The following is a 19400-nucleotide window of genomic DNA, read 5'->3' as shown; positions in this document are numbered from 1 at the left end:
TGACAAAGGAGGCAAGGATATACAATGGAGAAAAGACAGTCTCTTCAATAAGTGGTGGTGGGAAAACTGGACAGCTACATGTAAAAGAATGAAATTAGAACACTCCCTAACACCATACACAAAAATAAACTCAAAATGGATTAGAGACCTAAATGTAAGACCGGACACTATAAAACTCTTAGAGGAAAACATAGGAAGAACACTCTTTGACATAAATCACAGCAAGATCTTTTTTGATCCACCTCCTAGAGTAATGGAAATAAAAACAAAAATAAACAAATGGGACCTAATGAAACTTCAAAGCTTTTGCACAGCAAAGGAAAACATAAACAAGACGAAGAGACAACCCTCAGAATGGAAGAAAATATTTGCAAACGAATCAATGGACAAAGGATTAATCTCCAAAATATATAAACAGCTCATTCAGCTCAATATTAAAAAAACAAACAACCCGATCAAAAAATGGGCAGAAGACCTAAATAGACATTTCTCCAAAGAAGACATACAGATGGCCAAGAAGCACATGAAAAGCTGCTCAACATCACTAATTATTAGAGAAATGCAAATCAAAACTACAATGAGATATCATCTCACACCAGTTAGAATGGCCATCATCAAAAAATCTGCAAACAATAAATGCTGGAGAGGGTGTGGAGAAAATGGAACCCTCTTGCACTGTTGGTGGGAATGTAAATTGATACAGCCACTATGGAGAACAGTATGGAGGTTCCTTAAAAAACTAAAAATAGAATTACCATATGACCCAGCAATCCCACTACTGGGCATATACCCTGAGAAAACCACAATTCAAAAAGACACATGCGTCCCCATGTTCATTGCAACACTATTTACAGTAGCCAGGTAATGGAAGAAACCTAAATGCCCACCGACAGATGAATGGATAAAGAAGATGTGGTACATATATACAATGGAATATTACTCAGCCATAAAAAGGAACGAAATTGGGTCATTTGTTGAGATGTGGATGGAACTAGAGACTGTCATACAGAGTGAAGTAAGTCAGAAAGAGAAAAACAAATATCGTATATTAACGCATATATGTGGAACTTAGAAAAATGGTACAGATGAACCGGTTTGCAGGGCAGAAATTGAGACACAGATGTAGAGAACAAATGTATGGACACCAAGGGGGGAAAGTGGCAGGGGGGTGGTGGTGGTGGTGTGCTGAATTGGGTGATTGGGATTGACGTGTATACACTGATGTATATAAAATTGATGACTAATAAGAACCTGCTGTATAAAAAAATAAATAAAATAAAATTTAAAAATTTAAAAATAAATAATTAATTTTAAAAAAAAGGCTACCAGACCAAGGTGAGGCACTGTTCAAATACATCTGTTCTTCCTGGGGAACGGATGTTGCCTGAAGCAATTCCATGGGGAGAGCTGCCTTGCAGCAGTGAAGCCAGGTGCTAACAACTCTTCCTGCCCCTCCCACAGTCAGTAAGGTGAGCTGGCGTGTCCTTGAGCTACATGCTCCTCTTTGTAGGTCAGCCCCACAGGTGCAGGAGACCCCTGAGGACAGTGAGTCACAACCCCATCAAAGGTCCTGAGTCCTCTGCAAACGCAGGTGTTAGTCTAGGGAGGAATGCAGTTACCCTGTGGCATCAACAACAGGTTGAATGAAGTTGTTTATGAATTGGAAGAAATGCACGGAGAAGCAAGGCAAATAACCTCAGGACTTGTGAAGGACCAAGAAGCTGCTGAGCTAATACTCACTGTAGGATCCTCTAGACTGTTTATTAAATTTATTTATCACACTGTGGGCAACAAACCATCAGCTACAAACTCTTCTGAGGAGAGACAAATGGCCTCCAACTGGCTGAAAACCGGATGAAGACTCTGTAGATTACAGTCATGGTGTGCCTGAGAGGGTCTCTGTTTTCTTAGTTCCAGAGTTGTTTGTCCTACTCATCTCTCTATTGCTACTACTGAAGGCTGACGAGTTATACATACAGACTCTCTTGCCAACTGCCTTCCTGAAAGCTTTTCCAGGGGAAACTGGAAAACTGATGGGAGTTTGAAGGTGGGAAGAGGAAAGATGTCATGTTTTTTCAGCTTTGGCATGAAGTCTTGCAGTGGTCGTAGAAGCAGTGTGTGTGATACGCACAGCAGCCCAGCCATGGCATCGTCCACAGCTGTGGCTGTCACGTACAGGCTCCTGGTTTCTTGCTCAGACATCTTGGTTCCAACAACAGCAGCCTCAGCTTTACCTACCGTCATGAGATCTGGGCAGCACCATTTTTCTTTTTCTCTTCCAGTTCTAGGGCTGGTAGTGTCTTCTAAGCAATCATCCATCGCTGGGTATCCTTTGTATTCTTCCTCCCCCCTTTTTTGTTTCTCCAGCTCTTCAAACACCTTTATTATCAATTCCTGGATGAAATTCTCCCTGTTCAATATACATAGAATGTTTTCTATTTCTTTTATTGGACAGTTACTGATAACACTGGAAAAGGATATTTATAGTTCAGATGATTATATGCATGAAAATCATAGCTTGCAGAATTAAAAAGGAAAGAGAGAAGCCCCATCATGGATAGGACTATGGGTCACATTGACTGTCAGAGAAAAAAATTAAAGTGTCAACAAACCGTAGGCCCCAATATTTTACATTTTCTGAACAAATACTCTGGCACCTCCAAATCATGTGATCACTACCATTTGCTTTAAAAATTTGCTCATCTACGGCTCATTTGATAATTGATACAACATAGTATTTTGTGATATTTATCATTTCAGTCTCATCTGGTAACCTTGTAACTTAACGTACCTAAAGGAAATCAGTTGTATAACTTTTTACTTCTGTCTTCTATGGTGAAACACCTTTGTTTTAGTGTTGCTATTTTATTTTAATTTATTTTAATTGTTTTCTTCTAGTTTTGTTGAGATATAATTGACATACAGCGCTGCGTAAGTTTAAGGTGTATCATTTGACTTACGTCCATCATGAAATGATGACCATAATAAGTTTAGTGAGCATCCTTCATCTCATACAGACACAACATTAAAGAAATAGAACAAATTTTTTTCCTTGCAATAAGAACTCTTAGGATTCCACTTTTAACAACTTTCATATATAATGTACAGCAATGCTAATTATATTTATCATGTTGTACATCACATCCCTTGTACTTATTTGTCTCATAACTAGAAGTTTGTACCTTTTGACTACTTTCCTTTAATTCCCCCTCCCTCCAACCTCTGCCTCTGGTAACCACAAATCAGATCTCTTTTCTATGAGTCTGTCTGTTTGTTTTTGAAGTATAATTGACCTACAACACTATGTTAGTTCCTGGTACACACAGAGTGAGTCAATATTTCCATACATTTCAAAATGATCACCATGATAAGTCTGGTTGTCAATTGTCACCATCCAAAGATACTACATAATTATTGACTCTATTCCCCACACTGTACATTTCATACCTGTGACTTGTTTATGTTGTAACTGAAAGTTTGTACCTCTTAGAGAACAAACAGGTGGTTGTCAGAGGGGAGGAGGATAGTGGGGAGGACAGAAATAGGTGAGGGGGGTTAAGAGGTATAAACTTTCAGTTATGAAGCATCACATGATGAGCAAAGACAGAACTGGGGTGGGGTAGCTGTCCAGTTCTGGTTATGTGTTTCTACTTTCATCCTTTCCTATTTTCAGCTTTACTTTTTATCGTTCAAGTCCTACACTAAACCTCGATTCCTCTTTTGTACCAAAAACACCTCCCTCTAAAGGATCGTCTCTGGCACGTGATTGGACTTCAGTTTCCTCTAGATTTACTTCTCAGTAGATTTCATCCAATCTGCTCTCTATCTACCAGGAAATTTTAAACACTTCTAATCATATGTTGTCACTTTCTTTTTTCTACCACACTGGTGAGTTTACTGCTTTGTTCTTCTGTTATTGTTTTAATATCATTTTCGTTATTTTGGGGGATTTCCAAGGAGGTTGAGTAGAGATTAAACTCACTCTCAATCTGTGTTCTTGATCCAATCTCAGATGTTGTGTTTGATTTCCATTGTGTTCAGGTGCTTTGATCGATGTTGACAGATGTTCATGGGCTTGTGGTAGCAAATGAAGAGTTTTTTTTCCCCTAAAGCAAACATAACTCCCTCTAAATCTCCTTTTGACATTTGTTTCTGTATGGAGACACCCTAATTTCCTGTAACTGATGGCAGTGACAAAGGTAAAGATAATTCCAGAGAAGGGAATTGTAGTAATAGCAGGGAAAGAATTCTAGTATTGTTAAAGGGAGAAACCTTGTCCAGCTTTTCATATTCCAGTTCTGAATTCGTCTATCTGTAGGACAACGCTAATTTCATGTCCTGATGCCTTCCCAAGATCAACAGGGAAGAGACAGGGAAACTGATCGGTAACATCAAGGATTTGAGGTGGGGAATCTAACTTTCCAACCCAGGGGTATATGGACTATGTCAGCTTGCGAGAGTCATTTAATCTTTTATTTATTTAATAAATGGAGATACACTTTATTTACGAGGAAATCCTAGGAATTAAATAGTGGTATGTATCACTCAGCATTGTGTCTTATTCAGAATATGTCTTTAACAAGAGCCATAAATCCAGACGGTGTCATTCCTCTCCAAACGAGGCACTTTTGACTCATCTTCACTTCCTAGCTTCACCACCAGCATGATCATTTATCTGCCCCTCTATTATCTCCACCCTCAATAGTCAACTTTTAGACTCTACTCCGTTGTGTCTCATAATTTCGTGAGCCTATGTAGCCCTCAGTTTCTCATCTTCTGCTCCGTGGGTGTGAAATCTGAAAAGGTAGTCATTAAATACACCTGGCACGGTCATGCAGCACCCTCTTTCTTCGAGAAGAGAAGAGCTGGTCAGTTATTTTGAACAAGTACAAATCCCAGTGAAACTTTCATTTCCTTTTAGTCACTTCGACCATTGCATCCAGGAGTGGAACTTAAAGGCTCCTCCTAGTGACTCGTGGTATAACTGCAAGCGTTCAGGGAGATCCCAGATTCTACGTGAAATAGTGCCACCTGGAGGTTGGAACCTTGCAGTTGCAGAACTAATGAGTCTGATTTGATTCTATTAATTTACCATTGATTGAGCACATAAACTATGTTTGCACAAGGCAACAAAGAAAGGGAGAAAAATATCAAGCTTGCTGTTCTCAAGATGTGCAGAAGAACTGAATAGACATTTTTCCAAAGAGGAAATGCAGACGGCCAACAGGCACATGAAAAGATGCTCACAGATATGGAGAACAAACTAGTGGTTACTAGTGGGGAGAGGAAAGGGAGGAGGGCAATATAGGACTAGGGGATGAAGAGATACAAGCTATTATGTATAAAATGAGCTACAAGAATATATTGTACAACACGGGGTATATAGACAATATTTTCTAATAACTATAAGTGGAGTATAGCCTTTAAAAATTGTGAATCATTATATTGTACACCTGTAACTTATATAACATTGTACATCAACTATGCTTCAAAAAAAAATAACTACTACTTGTCACATATGGGTGAAGTATCAAAGAAGAATATCTACAATTACCTGGCAATACTATTATAATACTCCTCCCTGTTCTAGCTAAATATCTGTGTGAGTACACATGTTCTCCATATACTGCGATCAAAACAACATACTGTAATAGATTGACAGTAGAAGCAGAGACCAGCCTCCAGCTGTCTGTAACCAAGTCAGAAATTTTAAATATTTGCAAAAATATAAAGCCACGCCACCCTTCTCACTATTTATTGCTTGGGAAGATATATTATTTTTCATGAAAGTGTTTTTATGTTAACATGTAATGGATTGACTTTTGCTTTTTTAATGAATTAATAAGTAAATATTTTAATTTCTAATGTCAAGATTGATAACTATAACCCACACAAAGCTCTTTGGGGCTCGCAATAATTTTTAAGAATATAAAGTGTCCTGAGACCTAAAGTGTGAAAACTACTGAGTTAGAATCTGACACCTCACCCTAAGGTCCTCGATTTGCCAATGGACAAAGGGAAGCCCAGAGTGACATGAGGCCACACGTGCTGCCCATAATCTTGAGAATCCTGACACCAGTCCTGGGATCTTCGCATCAGGGTTGCACAAGATGGTTCTCACCATCTCATGTGACTCACCAGGGCTGTTTGCCCAGACCCAAGGCCCTCTCCGGAAAGATCCACTTCCTGATACATTGGCTCCTGCCCATCCATCTTCATTTTCCCTGCCTCTGCCACCCCAGTTCCCCACATCCAAAAGAGCTGAGAGCAACCCCTTCCCAACTGCAAGCTCAATCCATCTCATATCCTGGGCTCAGCTCCCCCAAGGCAGGAATTTGACCTGAAGCTCCCATCCTCATCATCAGTTCAGACTTACCTGGTGCTGTCGTGGATGTTGATCACCTGGTGCCTCCTGGTCCCCATCCCTCAAAGACTAGAGCTCTGTGCATGTTGGGCACAGGTTGGTCAGTGTTCCCAGCATCCTCAGGAGGTCTTTTTGCCTTAAGGACCCCTGGTTGATTCACAACACACAGCCCCATGTCAGGGGCTCACCTGTGTTCCTCGAATTCTGTGCCCTCCACAGGTTGGCAGCATTTCAAAGAAGGGGCTGCAGCCTGATGTCATCTCTCCCTTCCCAAGCCTCATCTGTCCCCAAGTGCTCCCACTGTGGACAGGCTGAGGCATCCCCCACCTACATCGGGCTTCCGAGTTGTCTCTCTGCTGAGTGACATGAGGGGCTGTTTGGATTCAGTTTCCCCCAGGTTGAAGGAAGAAGAATGAGACTTTCTGGAAAGTGGATGGGGGTTGTTACCTTCAGCAGGTCGACAGGCCTGAGATGCTGGCACAGCCAGTATCCTCAGCAGTGCAGGAGATTGTACCACTGTCAGATTCAGACTTTAACAGAAAATAAAGCCTCCATTCTGAAAGGTTTCCTACTGCTCGGTGTACAAGAGCTTGGTGTTTGTTTACTCTCTGAAATAACCTTAATGTCCCTCAAGGGGACTGTGTGATATTTAAGGGCCTTTCTTCATACCTGATCTACCAGTCAGGATACTTGATTATACACAAGAGAAATCACCTCTAGCTAATGTAGATAAAAAAGATGAACTGGGGAATTCCCTGGCGGTCCAGCGGTTAGGACTCCGTGCTTTCACTGCCGAGGGCGTGGGTTCAGTCCCTGGTTGGGGAACTAAGATCCCACAAGCCGTATGGCACGGCCAAAAAAATAATTAATTAATTTTTTAAAAAGAGAGATGAATTGGAAGGATAGACAAGTGTTTAAGACATTACGATGATACAAATACTTGCTACAACTCAATAATAAAAAGGCAAATAACCCAACCAGAAAATGATCAAAGGATCTGAATAGACAGGTCAACAAAGATGATCTACAAATGGCAAAAGACAAACAAACAAACAAACGAAAAGCACGTGAAAATATTCTCAACATCATTAGTCATCAGGGAAATGCAAATCAAAACCACAATGAGATACAACTTCACAAACACCAGGATAAGAATAATCAAAAAGATGGAAAATATCAGGTGTTTGTGAGGATATGGAGAAATGGGAACCTTCATACATTGCTGGTGGGAATGTAAAATGATGCTGTCAATTCTTCAAAAGGTTAAACATAGAGTTACCATATGACTCAGCAATTCCACTTCTAGGTGTTTATCCAAGAGAATTAAAAGTGTATGTCCACACTAAAACCTGTACAGGAATGTCCATAGTGGCGTTACTCATAAGAGCCCCAAAGTGGAAACAACCCAATTGTCCACCAACTGATGAATAGATTAAAAATATGGTATGTCCATACAATGGAATATTGATACAGGCTATCACATGGATGAATCTTGAAAACATTACATAGGTGAAAGAAGTTGGACACAAGAGGCCACATATTGTGTGGTTCCACTGATGTCCAGAACAGGCAAGTTCATAGAGACAGAAAGCAAATTAGTGGTTGCCAGAGCTTGAGGGGAGAGGGAAATGGAGAGTGACTGCTTAATGGATATGAGGTTTCTTTTGGGGGTGATGAAAATGTTTTGAAACTAGAGAGTGGCGATGGTTGCACAACATTGTAATAAATGTACTAAAAGCTGCTGAATTGCACAATTTTAATGGGTTAATTGTGGAGCGTGTGATTTGTATCTTCCCCCACATAAGCTGTTTAAAAAGAAAGCAAAAGGGAACTCGTGAAGAGGAGGGAGGACTAGTTTAACGTGCCGGAACAAGCGAGGCTGGGCAGAACTGGGATCCAGCCACAGGAACCATCTCCTTAAGGTGTGCCCCTGGGGCTGGCACCATCAGATGCTGGTGGCCACACCAGTGGAGTCTGTGGGCACTGGATTCCCATGTTCACCCCGGCTGCCATGATTAATCATGATTGCTCTGGAACATTCTTGTCATTCCCTCAAAATTGAAAGTCTTGGATAAGAACACGCCTTTGGTCAACCTGGGCCGCCCGCTGCACGTCCAAGCTCTCTGTGCCAGAGAGCTGGAAATGTGACTCTGTCCCCTCTCAGCCTCTACAGTGTGAGGTGGGGTCCTGTCTCCCACCTGCCTTCAGATTCCCATCAAATAGGAAGGGTCCAGATGCTGAGCAGCCAAAAAGGGACAATGGTCCACGACACACGGACAACTCTTCTGAGAGCCTGGAGGTGCTCCAATCCCAGCAAGCCCAAGCCCTGGCTCCTCAGATGGAGACAAGCTGGGACCTGGGACCTGGGACACTTGGCTGCAGCGCTTGCACCTGGATAAACGTCTCCTCAAGCAACAAAACACAAAGAAACTATAAGAGACTAAAAATAACTGCATGCAGTTGGGGCAAATTATGGACAACAAGATACAAAAAGACCAAAAACCCAACTGCCACTTCTGAAGAACCGGGTGCAAAAGCAGAGGGTCAGGAGAAAAGCAGGGTACTGCTCATGCCCCCTGCACACAACACCACCAGAGGGGTTGGCAGGCCGCCTAAGCCACCCCTCCGGCCCGAGCCCTGGACACACCCCTACCCTCACCCCATATAAGGAACCAGCTCGCCCCCCTTGGGAAGCAAGCAGGCAAGCAAGGGAACCTGTTACTTGTTCCCGCTCCCTCCTGCTGCAGCAAGAGCCCCAGTAAAGCCTTGCCTGAATTTCTTGTCTGGCCTCTTATCAATTTCTATTGATTAAGGAGGCCAAGAACACCGGTCGGTAACAATATCATCACAGTTACAGATCCATGAGCATTTAACCAGCAAAAGACTCCATGCTGAGCTCTGTACAAAGCGGGTGACTTGGGATTTCTATTAATTCTGCTGGTGGGGGCTCTATTCTTATCCCCATTCTACAGATAAATCCCGCAGAGGTTGCTTGGGGGGCAAAGAATTATTCCTTACCCTTCACCTAAAGAAGTTTAGCAGTTGTCTCTCCGACTCACTGCAGGGGTTGGAGCCCCTGTGCATACACGTGCAGCTCCCCACCCTCACCTCCCTGACGAACTCCTATGCGTCCTTCAAGCTGCACTCAAGTAGCCTCCCAAAGCCTGCTTTGACCTACTTAGGCAGGTTGAGGTGGAGGTAGGACCCAGAGGGTAGGGCTGTCCAGCCCCACCTTTGTACCCCACTTAAGCCTGCGCAGGAAGGAGCGCCCTCCAAACTCCCCTTCCCCTGGCACCCTGGACTGGCCTCCATGCCCTGCCTATCCCTGACGCGTGCCCAGGCCACCAGCAGGAGCCCAGGGATTGCTGTGGCAGGTGGGCGCAGGTGCCGGGATATAAGCAGTGGACACCACAGACTCTCTGTTCTGGCCTTTAAACACTGTCCACGGCCGGCCCAGCCATGGACGTGACCTTGGCTTTTCTGATCCTCACACCGGGACTCTTCACCCTGCTGAGTGTCCTCCAGGCCAGATGTCTCCTGCCACCAGAACATGGGTCACGTTGACCTTCTTGGCTCCCTTTGACCTCTTGAACAAATTCTGGGCGCATCACCAAGGGACCTTCCTTTATGACACAAAAGAAATCCCAGTATGGATTTGGAAGGAGATGGGAGACCAAATGGTAAACGTGTGCCTGGGCTTTGGGGACAGAGACACGAACGCGGATGTGACTACACCGTCTACTCCCTGTGTGATTTTCGTCCCTAAGCCTGTTTGCTGCTCTGTAAAATGGGCATGACTGCCCTGCAGGGCTTTGAGAGAGTGAGTGTGGAGAATGCAAGTAAAGTGCTCATCGTAATTCCAGGCACATACTAAGCTTTTAGTACATGGAGTTCCTAAGGACATCGTTCTTGATGATTTTTGTCATGCTTTATAATTAAACTGTGTTTGCCTCTATGTACATCGGTGGTTCCCTAACTAGAATCCCCTCGGGAACTTTTAAAGCTCCTAGGCTCCAGCGGTACCCCATACTGATGACATCAGAATGCCCGGGGTGCCACTGGGCAGCAGAGTTTGGGAACCTCTAGCACACAGCATCTGGCACGGTGCTCCCATAAGGTTGGCAGGACAGTGTGTTCACAGCAACATAGCAGATGAAGAACCCGGGGTCAAAGAGGGAAATGTCATCTTGCAGGTTGACGGCCAGGCTGAGGCAGGACAGGCCCTCTGACCACAGGAATCTCCACACGCAGTGGACACATGTCTGCGTGGACTCTGCTCTGAGCCTCGGATCTGCATCAGGCTTCCCCAGCTGACCACGCTCCCGCAGCACAGCCCCTTCCCTCCCCGCCAGACTCCCACACAGGAGGGAGGAGTGACCACCAGCTTCCGGATGTCACAGGCCCCGGGGCCAATGGCCATCGGGAAAATATCTGTGACTTCCGTCTAGAAGGCTTGGAAACCACACAAAATCCTCAGCTGCCTGAGTACAGGGATATGGTCCTAGGGAAATAGACTTGCCTCACAAAGCACTGTCTCGTGAATGATTTTTTACTATAAAGGTTTTTTGCTATAATGGCTTTTTGCTACATTGCCACTTTTTGAAAAACTATTTTTTTAATAAATTAACTTGTTTATTTTTGGCTGTGATGGGTCTTCATTGCTGAGAGGGGGCTACTCTTCCTTGCGGTGCGCAGACTTCTCATTGCCGTGGCTTCTCTTGTTGCGGAGCACGGGCTCTAGGCGCGCGGGCTTCAGTAACTGTGGCATGTGGGCTCAACCCCACGAGGCACGTGGGATCTTCCTGGACCAGGGCTCGAACCCGTGTCCCCTGCACTGGCAGGCGGATTCTTAACCACTGCGGCACCAGGGAAGCCCCGCAGCACTATTTACAATAGCCAGGATGTGGAAGCAACCTAAATGTCCATCAACAGAGGAATGGATAAAGAAGATGTGGTACATATATACAACAGAATATCACTCAGCCATAAAAAGGAACGAAATTGGGTCATTTGTAGAGACATGGATGGACCTAGAGACTGTCATACAGAGTGAAGTAAGTCAGAAAGAGAAAAACAAGTATCGTCTATAAACGCATATATGTGGAATCTGAAAAAATTGGTATAGACGATCTTATTTACAAAGCAGAAATAGAGACACAGAGAACAAATGTATGGATACCAAGGGGGAAAGGGAGGTGGGTGGGATGAACTGGGAGATTGGGATTGACATATATACACTATTGATACTATGTATAAAACAGATAACTAATGAGAACCTACTGTATAGCACAGGGAACTTTACTCAGTGTTCTGTGGTGACCTAAATGAGAAGGAAATCCAAAAAAGAGGGGATATATGTATACATATAGCTGATTCACTTTGCTGTACAGTATAAACTAACACAATATTGTAAAACAACTATACTCCAGGGGGTGGACATGTACACACTGCTATTTAAAATATATTTAAAATGAATAACCAACAGGGACTTACGGTATAGCACAGGGAACTCTACTCAATGTTATGTGGCAGCCTGGATGGGAGGGGAGTCTGGGGGGAGAATGGATACATGCATATGTATGGCTGAGACCCTTTGCTGTGCACCTGAAACTACCACAACATTGTTAATCAGCTATACTCCAATGTAAAATAAAAAGTAAAAAAAAAATCCACCCCAGGAAGTCTTCAATTCCCCGCACTTCCAGGCTATGTCATCTGCCAGCCCTGTGGGTGATACCAGATACCATGCCCTGCTGCCAGAGGGCGTTAGGAAGTCTGGGTGAGCCACAGCAGCCTGGGGCCAGGGCCCAACACTGCTGGGCGAGGACTGGGCGGTCGGCAGCGGCATCAGAAAAGTCTGGGTGCCAACTAGAGGCAATGGGGGGGCCTCCTCTTACCTTCCTCCCTCATGTCTGGACAGCGGTGCAGCAGAGCTGACCTAGAGCAACACCTTCTGAGTCAGAGATTCCGACCTAACTGCACTCCCTACGTGACCTTGGGTAATGGCTTTGAGTCTCACTTTCCATAAGCTTAAAACGAAGATGAAAATAACACCATCACCACCCCCTTCCCCGGCACAGAGAGCCGGTGTGATTGAGAAGCACAGCAAAGGCAGAGACCTTGCACGGTGCCTCGCACACAGTAGGTGATTTGTAATTGACAGTTATTAGCCTTATTTCCAACTAGTTCCCCGGGGAGCAGTTATCTGGGGCTGGATACAAACCCCACATCCTTGACCCTGACACAGTAAGAGTTTACTGCCCTGTTGTGTTATCTGCCTGAGTCAGTCTTCTTGATCTGTTTCAGCAAAACACAAGACACAAGTGCCAAAGGGCCAGCGGCACCTGGTCCTGAGGACGGCAGCGCAAGAGACAATGCTCCTCCCATTGCAGCCCCTTGGGCTGGGCCAGAGAGGGGACACGTTCCTGCTCCCAGGACCCTAACCATCTGCGTCTGGACCCTCCCCCCTCCTTGCGCTGCCACCTCTTCTTGGCTCCTCTCAATAAAATCACTGCAACTGCCTTCATGGTGAGGGTCCTCCCTGCTGGGGTCTCCTGCAGAGGTGGATGCTGCAGAGGCAGACCCAGCAAGGGCTGGGTGCCGGGGGTGGAAGAGGGTGGCATGGCAGCCAGGGATAAGGGGCACCGGGGTAAGAGGGACAGGTTTGGGGGCCACAAAAGGTGTCCATCCAGGAAGCGTGATGGTCACCTAGATCAAACCAGGGCTTCTCAAGTGGCTACTGTCAGGTCCTTTTCAGCCCTGAAGGGATCTCTGATGAAACGCTGGCCACACAGAACTACCGTCTCTTCCCTGAGCTTATATTTTCCCTGCATCATCTCAAATCTCTCCCTCTCTGTCTCTCTCTCTGTCTCTCTCTCTCTCTCTGTCTCTCTGCCATTGTGCCTGCTCTCAATCAATTTAGTCCAGTGGGATCACAAATATTCTAATAACATCATGACCAAGACACCTGGGGCAGGAATCTTCTAGGCTGGCGTGTTTCCCTGCCATTCCTGCAGTGGCTGACTGCACCCTCCCAAGCCCTTCCTGCTGCTCCCAGCGCCCCCATGAGGTTTCTGAGTGCAAGCAATCACTTATAGGAGCCCTTACAGGAGGTGATCCTGTACTTGTTTTGTTACAGAACCCCAGGGCCCCTACCTCTGTTATTCTCAAATCACAATTCAAAGACACAAATACACCCCTCAAATTCTCCTGCTCTGATTCTGTGGGATGGAACCCCATCCCCACCAATCCCTCCAGGCCAGAGGCAGGGCTGGCAGGGACAACAGAGACCCAAAGAACTGTTAACAGCTCTCATGGGTTATTATCTCCTCTCCCTTGACATGTAACCCTAGACTGGTTATCTTGAAATTAATCTGATATGATCAGCTTTCCTATATCTTAATAGCAGAGGAATGGGGAATGTTTAAAGAGGAAAGTAACATAGGCAGTTGTGTGTGTGTGTGTGTGTGTGTGTGTGTGTGTATCTGTGGGCAAATAAGATTAAAGGCTCGTGGATTTAGGCAACTAAATCTGAATGAAAGCGTTGGGCCTTCATGTCCCCTTTTCTAGGCTTAATAAATTGCAATCAAGGCAAGTACCAAACGAAGGTGTGACTGTTTTCAAAGCTCCCCATTATAAGAAAATGAGTTCACTTCCTCTTCGCAGCATGCAGGACAGATCGCTTTGGTCGAGAAAGTTCAAAGTTATTGGCAGGAGTGGAGCTTTGGTTGGGGTGGGCCATGGAACTTATTTTCTGCTTTGCTGGTTGGGGACAACCAAGGTTGCATTCCTCAGTAAGGATACAAAGCAGGTGCCTCAGGCCTCGAGTAACTCAGCTTCTCTAGTTCTGGCTGCTGCTGCCTGCTCTATACGTATCCACGAGAACCTCAGAATTGAGCTCCAAATGGACACACAGGACAGTAACCTGAGATCAAGTTTGCAAACCTTTGGAACACAGGCTATGGCCAGTTTCCCTTCTGATGCCTGCTCTTCCTTCTCTCCTGAAGCTTCTGGAGGAGTGTTTGCATCAGGGAAGCCCAGAGGGAACAGAGGCTGCTGTGGCTCTTCCCCACGCAGAGTTTACCCGGCGTTCACTGGTGCTTGGCAGACCGAGCTGCAGGGTTACCCGTGGCATCACCATCCTGGATGGAGCCAGAAAGCAGCTGTGCCTTAGTCTACCTGAGGGAGATGGGGAAAGTCTCACAGGGCAGGGAACCACACGGGGCCTGACCAGAGGAAGAGTGTCAGGGAGGTAAGATGGAGGGCTACAATGAGGGGTGGGATTGGCACGCATGGATGGGTCCTACGGAAGCAAGAGAGAGCCTAGATAAACCTGTTCTGCTCATCTTTACTCTGACTAGGTGTTGAAGACCTCTCCCAGCTCTGTTCCTGGGAATATGGTAGGATAGGCTATTTGCGCCACCTCACTCACGGGGGCAGGGGAACGGTTAGCAGCAGTGACTTTCAAAGGGCAAAAAGTTTGAAATTTTGACTTTTTTCACAGTTCATACTTTTTGTGTCATGTGTAAGAAATCTGTGCCAAATACAAAGATAGTAAGATTTTGTCCCATTTTTCCCCTAGTTTTATATTTTTAGTTTTTACATTTAGGCCATCATGAATTAACCTGATAGATGGTATGAGAAGGGTGGGAAATTTTTAAATATATCCAATTGTTCCAAGACAATTTTTTGAAAAAAATTATCCTTCCCACACAGAACTGCCTTTCCACCTTTGTCAAGAACCAAGTGACTATACATATGTAGTTCTATTTCTGGACTCTATACAGTTCCATGGATCTATTCCATGGATCTATTTGTCTATCTTTACACTAATACAACACTATCCTGATTACTGCAGCTTTGTAATAGTCTCGAAGTTATGCAGTGTAGCCCCCTCTAATTTGTTCTTATTGACATCTTAAGAACATTGAGTTTCCAATTCATGAACATTGTATTATACATATCCCTTTTAGGTCTTCATTAGTTTCTCTCAGCAATTTTTTTTTTTTTTTTTTTTTTTTTTTTTTTTTTTACTATACAGATCTTTCACATCTTTTGTCAAATCTACTCCTAAGATTTTGATAATTTTGGACATTATCAATTGCATTGTTTTTTAATTTCAACTTCTGATTGTGCAAGGTAGGTGTATAGAAATACAACTGGTTTTCATATACTAATCTTGTATCTGCATCCATGCTAAACTCATTTATTAATCCTTTTGTAGACACTGTCAGGTTTTCTACAAGTCATCTCTGAATATAATTTTAATTCTTTCTTTCTTGTACCTTTTTTCTTTACTGCCCTCTTGCACTGGCTAGAACCTCCAGTAAAATGTTCAGAAGTAATGACAGTGGACATCCTTGCATTGGACCTGTTAGTAAGAGGAATGCATCCAGACATTCACCATGTTTGCTGAAGATTTTTTGGTAGAAGGGCTTTTTCAAGCTGGGGAAATTCCCTTTAAATTCTTATTTGCTTAAAGCTTTTATCATGAATCAGTGTTAAACTGTCCAACTCACTTTCTGTATCTATCAATTTACTCACATGATTTTCCCCCTGTATTATTATGGTGAATTACATTAATTGACTTTCAAATGTTAAACCTACTTTGCAATGCTGGGATAAACCCTATTTGGTTAAGATATATTATGCTCTTTATATGAGTCATTTGTTGGATTTCATTTGCTAAAACTCAAAGAACCTTGATGTTCGTGGCAGGTAATCTTCTAGCTTTCCTTTCTTACAATGTCTTTTGTCTGGTTTGGGGATCAGAGCAATGCTGGCGACAGAGATGGAACAGGAAAATATTTTTTCCTCTTTGATTTCTTGGGAGAGGTTGTGTAGAATTGGTGTTATTTCTTCCTTGAACATTTACCGCTAAAGTGATCTAAGCCTAGAGGGTTTTTTGTGAGATTTTATTTATTTATTTTTAAATTTTATTTATTTATTTTTGTCTGCGTTGGGTCTTCGTTGCTGTGTGCGGGCTTTCTCTAGTTGCAGCAAGCAGGGTCTACTCTTCGTTGCGGTGCGAGGGCTCCTCATTGCGGTGGTGTCTCTTGTTGCAGAGCACGGGCTCTAGGCACACAGGCTTCAGTAGTTGTGGCACACGGGCTTCAGTAGTTGTGGCACGCGGGCTCAGTAGTTGTGGAGCATGGGCTCAGTAGTTGTGGCGCACGGGCTTAGTTGCTCTGCGGCATGTGGGATCTTCCCAGACCAGGGATCAAACCCATGTCCCCTGAGTTGGCAGGTGGATTCTTAACCACTGTACCACCAGGGAAGACCCTTTTTGTGAGATTTTAAACTACAAATTAAACTTCTGTCATAGATAGGGCTGCTTAGATTTTATATTTTTTCTTGAGTGAACTGAGATAATTTTTACCTTCCAAGGAATTTGTGTCCATGTCATCTAAATTGTCAAATTACCATAAGTTGTTCACAATATTCTCTTTTAGTTCTAGTATCTGTGGAATCTGTAGTGGTGTTTCCTCTCATTCCTGACATAGGTCATTTGTTTATTCTTTTTCTCCTTATCAGTCTCAACAGAGGTTTACATTTTTTTTTTTTTTGAGCTTCTTAAAGAACCAGCTTTTGGTTTAATAAAATTTTCTCTATCATTTTTCTCTTTCCAGTGTCATTGACTTCTGCTCTACCTTTGTTATTTCCCTTCTTCTGCTTATATTTTTGTTTGCTCTTCTTTTTCTAGTTTCTTAAAGTGGAAGCTCGGGTCATTGATTTGACACTTTTTCTAACATAGGCATTTAGTGTTATAAATTTCCCTCTAAGTACTGCTTTAGTTGCATCACAAGATACAAGGTCAATACATCAAAGTATAGAAACTGCATTTCTATATGCTAGCAATGAACAAGTAGAAACCAAAATTAGAAAGACAATACCATTTATAACAGCTCCAAGAAAATAAATACTTAGCTATAAATCTAACAAAACTTATACAGGATCTGCATGCTGAAACTACAAAATGCTGATAAAAGAAACCAAAGATGTAAATAAATGAAGAGATATATCATGTTCATGGATTAGTAGACTCACTATCATAAACATGTGAATTCTCTCCAAACTTATAATATATAGATTTAATATAATTTCAATCAAAATCCCACAGTGTTTTTGTATAGATAAGCTGATTCTAAAATTTATACAGAAAGGCAAAATTGATAGAAAAGCCAAAATAATTTTGAAAAGAATAAAGATGGAGAAATCACACTACCAGATTTTTAAGACTTATACAAGCTACAGTAATCCTGACCATGTGGTATTGGTAAAAGGACAGACCCATAGATCAACGAAAGAGAATACAAAGTCTGGAAATAGACCCATACAAACATGGCTGATTGACTCTTCACAAAGATACAAAAGAAATTCAGTGAAAAAGAATAGTCTTTTAAACAAATGGTTCTAGAACAACTGGACATCCATCTATATGCTCCCCAAAACAAAAAACATAAACCTCACATTAAAAAAAAATTAACTCAAAACAGATCATAAGCCTAAATGTAATATATAAATCTATAAACTATTTAGAAGAAAATATAGGAGAAAATCTTTGAGAACTGGGGCTAGACAAAGATTTCTTAGACATGAAGCCAAAAAAGCACAGTCCATAAAAGGAAAAAAGTTGATAAGTTGGATTTCAACAAAATTAAAATTTTCGCTCTATGAAAAATACTGTTAAGTGAATGAAGAGACAAGTTGCAGACTAGGAGAAAATACTGCAAAGCACGTATCTGACATCAGATTTGTATCCTTAATACGTAGAGATTCTAAACACAACAGTAAGAAAACTAACAACTCAATTTAAAAATGAACAAATGAGGGACTTCCCTGGTGGCCCAGTGGTTAAGACTCCGTGCTTCCACTGCAGGGGGCATGGGTTTGATACCTGGTCCCCTGGTTGGGGAACTAAAATCTCACATGCCATGTGGCATGGCAGAAAACAAAAACAAAAACAAACACAAGGCACATGAAGAAAGAAATCGTGGCCCAGTAAAAAAGGAACCAAAAAAAAAAAAAAGAACAAATGAGTTGAACAAACACTTTGCCAAAGAAGATACACAGATGGCAAGTAAGCACATGAGCAGATGTTCACCATCACCAGCTGTTACGGAAATGCAAATTAAAACCACGATGAGAATTCACTACGCGTCTATTAGAATGGCTAAAATAAGAAGCACTGACAATATCAAGTACTAGTGAAGATGCAGTGCAACCTGTAACTACCTTTTTGCTGAATGACAATTTTTTTCTCAAACACACTATATAAATATGCTTTTATAAGAGGTAATATTTTGACATTGTGGTTTCAAGCAAAGACACACTCACCAGTTGACTCAACACAACAGTTTCTCGTCAGAGAACATGTGGAACAAATTTAAATTCACACCGTATTTGAATGAACTGCAAAATGTTTTTCTTTGCATGGTGGAATCTTCTAGATTTCAGCCTGTTGTGTGCATTCACTCTTTACTCATTTTAAAAAGCTCTCTTATATTCAGCTTTGATTTTGTCCCAAAGCAGGGTCAGCAAACATTTTCTGTAAAGGTTCATAGTAAATATTCTCAGCTTTGCGAACCATAAGGCCTCTGTTGTAACTACTGAACTCTGCCCTCAGCAGAGTAGCCGGAGACAACAGGCGTTCATTTCTACTGGGCGGGTTCCAACGAAACTTTACAAAAATGGACTGCGACTTGATTTGGCCCATAGGCCTCAATTCACCAACCCCCGTTCCAGGGGCTGGAGTAGGAGATGATGAAGTTGTGGCACGTTTAGAACACGGTTGGCAGCGATGGGGCAGGGCCAGCTTCCATGGACACTAAGCACTTAATTAGCAGCTGCCTGGATTTGTTGGAGAAACATCTCAACTACTTGCACGTACTGGTCCCGAGGGAGTTTCAAGAGGCGGCGCCTTCCTAACCCAGATCTCCTGCTTCAGCAGCACGTCCACGTTCTTAAGTCCTTTCACCATCCGTGCAGCAAGGGTGGGTGGAGCCTGAGGCGTGGAGGGGCTGAGGGCCTCTCTTAA

This window comes from Eschrichtius robustus, chromosome 11, assembly GCF_028021215.1.
Source record: "Eschrichtius robustus isolate mEscRob2 chromosome 11, mEscRob2.pri, whole genome shotgun sequence".
Classification (NCBI taxonomy): domain Eukaryota; kingdom Metazoa; phylum Chordata; class Mammalia; order Artiodactyla; family Eschrichtiidae; genus Eschrichtius; species Eschrichtius robustus.
This window is presented reverse-complemented; position numbering follows the sequence as displayed.